General features: G+C 42.8%; 2 protein-coding genes and 1 long non-coding RNA gene across 6 annotated transcripts in view; 2 read left to right on the top strand and 1 right to left on the bottom strand.

Moving 5' to 3' along the window:
* The window catches only part of LOC111259478 (enoyl-CoA hydratase domain-containing protein 3, mitochondrial), an 18,728-nt gene extending 18,349 nt beyond the window's left edge, over positions 1-379 (top strand). For all 4 annotated transcript variants that reach the window (XM_022831539.2, XM_022831537.2, XM_022831536.2 and 1 more), the window contains one exon: positions 286-379. The gene's annotated coding sequence lies outside the window, so the exon portion shown is untranslated. The remainder of the gene's footprint in view (positions 1-285) is intronic.
* Traf4 (TNF receptor associated factor 4) overlaps positions 1-1,521 on the bottom strand; it is a 15,957-nt gene extending 14,436 nt beyond the window's left edge. Inside the window, exon 1 of the mRNA XM_022831534.2 lies at positions 1,412-1,521. The gene's annotated coding sequence lies outside the window, so the exon portion shown is untranslated. The remainder of the gene's footprint in view (positions 1-1,411) is intronic.
* Positions 1,522-4,510: 2,989 nt separating this feature from the next.
* On the top strand, positions 4,511-8,749 carry LOC111259476 (uncharacterized). Its single transcript, XR_002679654.2, has 2 exons — positions 4,511-4,609; positions 6,664-8,749. It is a non-coding gene; the product is annotated as an uncharacterized LOC111259476 (long non-coding RNA).
* Positions 8,750-9,840: the final 1,091 nt, after the last annotated feature.

Genomic DNA, 9,840 nt, shown 5'->3' with positions numbered 1-9,840 from the left:
ATATGTGTCTGTTCCACTCATATGATTTCCCTTAAAAAAACGCCCTTAAGATAACTAAAGGCGTAATAAAAGATAATGTTAGTCGTTAACTTGTTTAGCATCAGACGCCACTTTGTATTAGTTTGCTTTGTAATCTACACTAGAATATGTGAAGATCGGAAGCGAACATTTATGTAATGTATATTCTTATTTTTCTTAGAAAATAGGCGATATAATAGCTAACGCAATTTTTGTGGAGTTCTCATATGTGTGCGTAATATAAGGTTATAACGTTGCTGTTCACAGAGCTAGCGACGTTGCTTCAAATCATCTGATTTTTGCGCCTGGACTCCGCCTTATCCACCCAATTAACGCTAATAAATTCCAATACAATTTTTAATGATCGTGGTACTGCTGTTTCTCCGAAGGTTGGCATAGTCGACCCATGACGGCGAACTTATGCCTACAGCTTAAGTTACATGACCTCTAAGAATAATCTTGTGGTCTACGAATACATACGAGAAAAATTTTCTGTGTCTCTTTAGTGTGTGAATAGCACAGGTATTGGCTTCACGTCCCAACCATTGCCAGAGGGTCTTTGACGGCGAATAGCCGCTTGAAAATGTCAAGTTACCATTAATAGACAGTATTTGGGGGCGTTTCAGACTCGTGTGTCTTAAATTGGGGGGCCCTAAGACAGGACTTTGCTTGTGCTTATTGTTTTTTGTTTCGTGAAGACACTGTAATGCTCAGTAGGATGCTTTCAACCTTTTTATCGGGCGAACAGAAGTTCCCTGCCGTCATCGTCTTCGTTGAGTTCATCGAACAGACACAAATATTAGACAGAAAAAGCTTAAGTCCACAGGGCTTCCGCCAAGAGGTTGAAGAATCCATAGGTGGATGTATTGTACCACAAAATTCGCATCCAATGTGGCTTTGTCTTTCTTGGAAAGTAGTTTTTGAACGGGATCATGGCTCTTCGTGACAACGACTATTTGTTTGCGCGCTCACTACCCTAACCTATGCCAAATTTAACTTCTGTGTTTAGCTACTTAGAGCACCTCTGCATCGCAAACAGCCACTGTAATTGTAGATTTTATATTTTTTGCAATGGCGCCTGTAATACAGATCTATTAAAATTGGTCTGTTAAATTAGGACATGTCCGTTTTTGCCATATAAACCAAAGTCCATTCCTGTATAGCCCTCTATATAGAAAAGGTTTCATTGTTACAATATAATAGTAATTGTTACGCACGTAATACATACCGTTTTTCATATCCGGATACAGACTAATGTACTGTCTTGTCATCCATGTCATTTTGGCAAATTTCAAGTGGTAATCGTTCCTGCTTCACGATATACTACTATTCGTATCAAACAACTCAGTTGTGTTTGGTCTATTTTTACCTACCTCACAAATGCGTGATATACCTGTCATCGTCACGAAAATTCCCATACATGGACACAGACGACTACAAGCTTCTCTATCCGTAAGATTCGAAGTGGTAACGTCTTGTGTAGTAACATAGTCGTACATCGGCCAACTATCGGCTATCCCGCTATTTCTGTCGGGGTAAGCGGCGAAACAACAACAAATATCTTCTGCTTCGCCGGTGTATTATAGGTATTACTATCTAGGTCTCTTTTCCTTTGCTACTCATTCGCTATGTAATTTTTTTTGAGCTAAAGGAAACCGTTTTTAGTACGCGAACGTCTTCTGAACCATGGCGGTGCTACGCAATAGTATAGTACTTTCGTAGTGCGCTAAATGCAGACCAACGATACTGCAGTTAGCAGTACTAATGATAATAACAATATCCAGAGGGGAGCATCAGTGCGAGGTACACTCATACTGACCAGTATACATCCGTAGACGGACATATTAACACGTACAATTGTGTGTTTGCTGCTATTGTTACCGTTGTTATTGCTGGTGACGATGCAGTCGTCACATTACATATACGGGTTTGCTGGTACTGTTGCTGCCTACCACACAAACAAACAAACCAACCCATCCCATTTTTCCCTGCCATTTAAAACCGTACTGTTTCTTGCATTTCGTTCTTTTCGTGTCGAGTGCGAACACATGCTTAAACTCACACCCTTTTCTCCGGTCGATGAAAGACCGCGATCGCTGCCAGGTGCTTCTTTGACCGCTTGTTGCCTGCTAGAGATGGAACGTTAACTAAGCGAATTTGACAGGCAGAGTTCTATTTGGCTAAGCCTGTATGAGATTCTGTGTGGATCTCTGCCGTGACGCTGACGTGTGCACCTCGATAATCTCTTTCGCTCCACCTTATGCCGAAAAGTATCCGTCTTCGGACACCGTTGCCCTACCTTATTCTGTCTTAAATGTCCCGTATGAAGGCCAGTTCGATATGCCACGGCTGTGTCCGATTATGTCAGCTGGCTTCGTTCGATGGAAGCGGATGAGTCCAGACAGAAGGCTGAAGACTTGGTACAGTATGACAGCAGCTAATCGGTTTGGTAGCTGGTGGTCGCCGCCTCACGCATTAGAGAAACAACCGGAGAATATCGACGAAAAATATCCACACAGAAATAGTCCGTTGTACGTCGTTGAAAAAACAGAAGACACCAAAGGCTATGAGAAAAGAGGGCGAAAAAGGTATAAACGCGAGGCTCGTTCATCCTCAGCGGCTACTTTGTCGACCACCTAAAGGCGCAGTGGTAGCGATGGCTGCGCTGGCGTCTTCAACGGCGGTGGCGGTGGCAGCGGCAGCGGCAGCAGCAGCAGCAGCAAAACGGCCATAACAAAATCTTTAACCGGAGAAAACGTCGCACTGCCCAGAAAACAGCTGTATAGTACGTACAGATAGCTATCCGATACATCTATTGTCTGTACAGAAGCAGAGGAAAAACAACTCATCTCGACACCCGGCGTGAGTAGCGCTGGCCCAAACAGGAAGGCGCATAAGGACGCTTTAAGCGCACGCTCCCAACTTCGTCTTCATAGATCCGAAGAAGCGGAGTCCTGCAGAGGCCCCAGAGTTCAACCGCACTGCATTAGATGCGGGATGACTGCTAACAATACAGTGGGTCCGGCGCAGCATTGGCAGGCGTTGTACAGCCGCAACGTGTGGTAAACACGACTCGCCTGAGTCAGGGAAGATCGAGCTCACCCAACTGTAGATCAACGGTAAAGGTGAAGACGACGATGACGAGAACGTTTAAGAATAGGGCGATTGGAGCACATTTGAAGACGTTGCTTCTGGCTACCACCGAAGACTGACTGTTAAGCATTGAAGGCAGACAGCCGTTCGACAAGATCCAAATCCACCTGAACGCAGCAAAAATAACGCCATCTTCATCCCAATAATAATCATCAGTAACAGTATCAGCACGAAAAAACGAGGAGCAAAAAGCGAAAAGAACACAGTGAATAACCTCCTTTTCCCCAGCTCGTTCCAACTCGTTACCGCTTGTTAGGACGAAGACCAATGACGTCTTGCCACAAAGACGTCCGAGCGTATCGGTCACGGCTGCAGGACCGACCAGTGCCTAACTCGCTATAGCAATGAAATACATTTGTTGTCTGGTGTATCGAGAATCAACTTCAACGTTGTTCAGTCAGTTTAAGTAGGCCAGAGGCAGGACAGAGAGAAGCCGAAAGATTTCGTTAAGCCTCCGGCAGACGTTAATGCTACGACTGGAGTGGTACGTATGTCGTCGTGTGGATTACCGTCATTACAGGCATTGTTTGTTAAATTGGCCACCGGATTACCATATGTGAAAAAGTGTATGGAAAGCGATGAGGATAGGCGGGACAAGGGGGGTGTCATCGCGGGATATGAATTTCAAATTCGCACAAACAACTGGCTTGATACGAATCCACTACAGCGGGATACGAATCACATCGAATGTACGGACATATTTTCCATTATCCACAGTCGCTGCATCTGCTTATTTGTAATGCTTTTTTCTTGTCCATTGTTGTCGTTTTTCTGAGGTCAAGGTTTCTTCTATCTACGATAGCTATTAGTAGAATTCCTATTCCATGTACTATACGACGAAGCATCAAGTTAGTAGCTACCGTTGTAAAACTCAACATACTCAAGGTTACAAATATCTTGTATCATACAGAACTATCGTAGGTACAGGCAACACATAGGTACTACAGACGACAATATTTACGTCTTTGTCACCAGCATCAGTTTCTGCAAGTCAAGGGAACAGGGGACGCTATTAGTTGCTTAGAAGAACACGATATACTAACTATTCGGCCAGAGCTATTGTTGATCTTGTGAGCAGCATATAAGACGTGGGCGTCAATGTATACAATTAGTAGACACTCTAATGCAGAATCACAATGGCGGTCTTGGTTGACGCAGTTTATCGCCCAACCGAACGTCATCATTTGCAATTTACACGAGACCATTAGGTACTCACGGATGTATCGTATCATGCATTCGGCCGTTCCGGTATCTACACGTACTAGGCATGGACTGATAAGTGTGAGGTCTTCACTGTTAACTACAGACGTCTAACGCGATGATTAATTTTCTAGTTTAATCCAGTAATATCGCGCCCGTATCATCATCATCGGACCTATCAGTCAATAGCGTAGCAAGTATTGACATACGAAATATCAACGCGGTGTAGGCTCACTTAGTAAGTATTTTCGGTAATGCCAAGGTTTGTCTGTCTATGAACTATTAAGTGACCAATTTGTAATTGCCAGTAAGGCTATACACGTAAAATTACCGGCTTGTTGGGTCAACGTACTGGGAGCGGGCCCTGTCATGAAACGATGGATGAACGAACAAAAAATATGGTTGCGGAAACGAAGGCAATCATCGACGCTATGTCAAATAAACATGAATGACAATACGATTTTTCAACATCGTTGATATGTACGTTAATGGTAGTAAATGACAGACGTTTGAAGAGCTGTTGTACTAGATGCGGTTCATTGGGCTACACCTTCGTAAAATCAAGAGGAGCAATGGTATTTTCAGCGGACAACTGCTGAGGAAGCGGGCTTCAACAAGTTGACGTGAATCGCAAGCGCTCGCTATGCTCAGATGTGGCGATGGCATGGTGCTATCAAGAGCTGCAGAAGATCAGTGACTGATTTTGGTTAATAAGACGAACGTCTGATGCTCGTGTAATAGTCGTTAACTTCAGACTCGTCTCGAGATGGGCATAGCATTGGATAATACCCGCAGCTACTTTAATTGTCAACTCTGCGACACAGATACACGGTAGCGTTAGATATGCGACGACTCAATTCGTATCTCAATATATTTAGAGCTGTTGCGATAGTTGAGACATATTTAAAGATTAAAGGAAGCGCAGCAGTTTCGAGCTTTGCGTTCGGCCGCTAGCGTTAATTATTAAGGGGCTTCAGAGGGCTTGCGTCTTTCGCCACGAAGCAAAATTTGCCTGCCCCCTGTTTCGAACCTAAACCAACCTAGGTGTTCCTGGGTTTAATAGGTAAACAAGTTTTTAATACTCTATCAGAAAGCCTGTATAAGCGTTAGAAATAGCTTACTTTAGTTAATCGAGCTTGTAAATCGCTTGAACTTGTACCCGTTTACGTGTGTGTCGACCAATACGATAACGTGAAGATCCACTTTTGAATTTCTCCCTATCGCCTATGTCCCCAGATCCATAGCCACTGATCCGTACATAAATTGCTATTTTGCCATTTCTGGATTTCCCTGAATGACGAGCATGATAACTCGCAAATCCGATAACATATATTACTATACATGGCCGTCATTGTCCACATATAATCATCTGCACCCACGAGTCGGAAGATCGAAGACGCTCGTACAGGCGATGACTTCGTCCCTGCGTATTAGATGTGCGTGATAGATTTGTCTAAGGGTCATTGGATATAATAGAACTGAATATTGTCGGGTAGGTCTCTATGAAGGCGAAAAAAGGCCATTGGCAGGCCCACCGTCGATAAGAAGAAGATTTTTGGTGAGTTGTTACCTGAAAGAAACTGTAATTCATTCCATCAAGAAAGGGAAAAACACGTAAAGAAATTTTGCAAGGAAAGAGTTAAGAATCAAACCAGCTACCAGACCTTGTTTTGTTATTTATTGTGCTCAACATTATTGTCGTCTCGATTGTATCCTATACGGGTTATCGGTGCAAGATCAGGACGCAGCTCCGTCTGATTAGGATTATTTTAACTCATAATAGGCACCTCCAGTCGAGTTAACGGACTCTTTTTCTGCTATCGATGGCGTTAAATAGATGATCGCCGGATGCACTAAAGGAAACTTAAGGCGTCATCACTTCATACATCATCGGCAGCTTATAATATTTATGTTGGGCAACATTAAGGTGCGTGGCATGTATCTCAGAGTACGCGTTCCGTAGAGTAAAGGCGGACGATTTCATTGTTGTGTTTATTATTGGCGCCATTTTATTCTTGATCAGTTTATCTGCTCAGCTAGAATTAGCGGCGACCATGATTCTGTATCGGCTGACCGCAGTCGAGAGGACAGACACCTCGAATTTGATCGAAAGAGTCACCAATATTAAGTAATTTAGTTTAATAGAACCGTCGACGTTGTAGACGTTTTGTTGATTCTGTCTAGCTCTGGCTTTCCATTCTTTCACTGCGGGACCTCGTCATTTTCTTATTGGTTTGTCTTTGCCTAAATGCACACCCTGTTCGTAACGACTTATTTGCTCATGCTTTCCAGCCCAGCGTCCCATCCGGCCTCCGCAAGACCGACATCGAAAAACCTTTAACCCCAAACTGCAGTTTCTGCCGGCAGTGTTAAAAAGCTTATCTACATCGACGTGTTTGGTTTCATGGCCGCCGCGCTTGTGGGTTTGGAGAAAGTCCGGATGCTTTGGCATAACGCGATCATTCATTGTGTAGTTCTCGTGCATCTATACTAAGTACTGTATCTGCGTGTAACTCTGATCCGCTATCATAATACCACTGTGTGTCCTTGTTACTGCCGTGGCATCTATGCTGCTAACTCCGTTATATTGTAACGTGGCCTAGCATTGACGACCGTGACCCCCGTTGGCTTTCCTTCTCGCGCGGCTTTTCCTTTGAGCGTTGCTACCAGCCACAAAGACAAAGCGTTTACTGGACGAACCAGCAAAACAGTGACCTTATCATCGGGCGATAGAACAGACCCCCATGTTCGGGTGTGGGTCTGTCTATCTGTTGTTCTGTAGAGGTTCGCATGTTTGTGCGTGAATGATGCACCAGATGCTCGTTAGAAGACGAGATGTTTTCTGTTGTTCTTTTTTTTGAGTCCTCATACGTATAGGGTAAAGTATATAATTCGCGATGCGCGGATCTAATCGCAGCATCTAGCAATAGCGCCAGTGGAAATCGTTTCAGAGTCAAGAAGCAGCATCCTGATCGGCGGAAAGACTAGAGATTTTTTGCACTGTTCGTATTTTGCTCTTCTTCGTTGTCATTGCCACTTGCTACGTTTTTGTCGACTTCAATTTAACACATAACTGAATAGGACGACAACAAGGCCAAAAGCAGAAGCGCTATGCAGTGCCGGCGTGCTGACTGCCCACGATGACCTGTTCCGTGGCTGGCCGCTGCTTTGGCCGGTTTGGCGTACAGCTCTGACGAGGAGTGAGTGAGCGAGCGAACGAGCCAGGCCACAGCTCAAGTGGAGCAGCAAAGACAGCGTATCGACGAACTAGCCATCTATTATTGATATATTTTCAGAGCAGTAGTCACCTGGCTAGCCCTGTTGAACATCTTGTACAGGGTGGAAACTCTGCCTTGTTTGGGAACTTACGTTTATATATACACATACACATATATTTTTGTGATGTTTCGGATTTTGCAATGTATTTAAAGAAAAAAAATAGGGAAGAAAAAAAACAGATGACAATTAACGAAGGGCTTCCGCGTGAAATTATGTCATTGGCGACAAAGGCTTATGTAATGGCCCTTTTCTCTATTGTAATTGTCCCCTGTATGACTCGGTCTGTATGGATAGCTCTCAACGCAATATAAGAAACAGTCACTTGGTTTGATCTTAATTAAGATAGTGAGCCATAAGGGGGCAACGCCAGGTCTTCTAATATTGTGAGCTCTTTGTAAGATAATTTTAAGTGCACTTAGATGTGGTTAAAATATTCCGATAACATTGTAAAGTTTAAGGCTTCGAGAAAGACCTTTTGTCATGATATTCTCCGAAAATGAAGAATGACCTTTTTGCCTTTGTTGGGCCATGCAGATTTTAAAGACATAGTTTTCAAAAGCCCACTACTGCGTTCTATACTTGTTATAACAAAAGGTTAAGCAGAAAATTTTCGAAGCGAATTCACCTTCGGTCGAAGCTTATTGAAACAAAATTGGCTACATAACATATAGTATGCAGTATTCTAATTAAATCACTGGCATTTATGCGTATGCAGCTTGTGCAAACAATAATTTTCCATTAGGTTAGGCTTGTAATTCGCAATTAACTACTACTGCGATTTAACTTGTGTTTTATAAAAAACAAAAATTTTTAAAAAGTTTTTGGCGCCATTTTGTGGCTGTTCAGTGGTTAAGGCCAAGTAAACGGTTGTATCTAATTTAGTATTGGGTAGTACACTATGTAACGTACCAATATGTACGTTAAGAGGAAATGCGAACCGAAACGCGCTTTAGGCTCCTGCTAACGAATGATTTTATCACTTCTGTATGACTTTTCGTGGTTGATGCGTGCCCAACCTTCAACTTCGACTCACAAGACGGAAAAGAGCACGTAGATTTCTTTACATTTCCGAATAAATAATATGCACGAAAAAATTCAAGTTCGCTTTTTGTAAATATAGTTTTCACTTGTAAACTAGTATCCTGATGTCAGGATTTTAAGCAAGCGGCTTGCAAATACTTGGCCGTTAACCTCCGCAAAAGCTGTCTTTTCCCTGTGCGCCGGAGAATTTCAAAGGTATTTTGCTTGCCTTTGTTATCTAATTGACGCACAAGTTGAAAGTGTGTGCGTATTTAGTGAGCGCAGAACCAGGATTGTCTATTTGTCCGACGATATAACATCCCGAAACACATTTCACGGCTGGCGCTTTTGTCCAGCGGCAGATCGCTGTGAAGAGCGACGAACGTGATGTCAAACGAGAATACGCCAAAGGCCATGTCGATGCACGTTGAACTAGCCCGCTAGAGCGCGGTACAAGGATTCCAGATGCTGATGAAGACCAACTAAAGTACATTGTGTATATATCAAAATCTTGATCTAGCATCCTTCACAACCGTACAGTTACTATAAAGTCCTTTCGTATTATTAGTTCTGTCAAAGCAACGAAGAACATTATCTAATTGAGCAGCTGTTAATGAGGAATAATGAATGCGAACGTGTTTGTTAGGCTGACTGGTAGTTACACGGTAGAATCAGCCAGTTTGTCCTGATTAAGCCTGCACAATGGTATTGACGCAAATTTTCTAGATCGTCCACAAGGATATGCGCTAGACTAAATCATTACACATCAATGACAGCTCAAGACAAAGCAATGAACCAGTACGTCATCGATATGTTTTCAAAATATACTTATTAAAATATTTGCAAATTATGAAATGAACCTGTTACCTCATGACCAATCAGTGCTGGATGTTGCTCAGCGCTCTGAAGAAAACCCCCTGCCTGATAACAATTAGTTCTGAGTCAATTGCATAAGTCTGCAGTGCACAGTTAAATAATTGACTTTGTTTCGTTAAATAGAGGATAGAACACACGAACTAAGCATACAATTAATATCATTCAAATAATCACACTCCGACGGATCCGTTTTTAAAAGTACTGCCCTATACCACAATGAATTGGGCCACTTTTTCATAAATTATAATCATTTATTGGAATACACATCTGGATATATCGACGTCTCTGCTATAT

The sequence above is a fragment of the Varroa jacobsoni genome, unplaced genomic scaffold (genome assembly GCF_002532875.2).
Source record: "Varroa jacobsoni isolate VJ856 unplaced genomic scaffold, vjacob_1.0 scaffold_338, whole genome shotgun sequence".
NCBI classification, from domain to species: domain Eukaryota; kingdom Metazoa; phylum Arthropoda; class Arachnida; order Mesostigmata; family Varroidae; genus Varroa; species Varroa jacobsoni.
The sequence above is the reverse complement of the archived record's forward strand: the minus strand, read 5'-3'. Positions and strand labels throughout refer to the sequence as shown.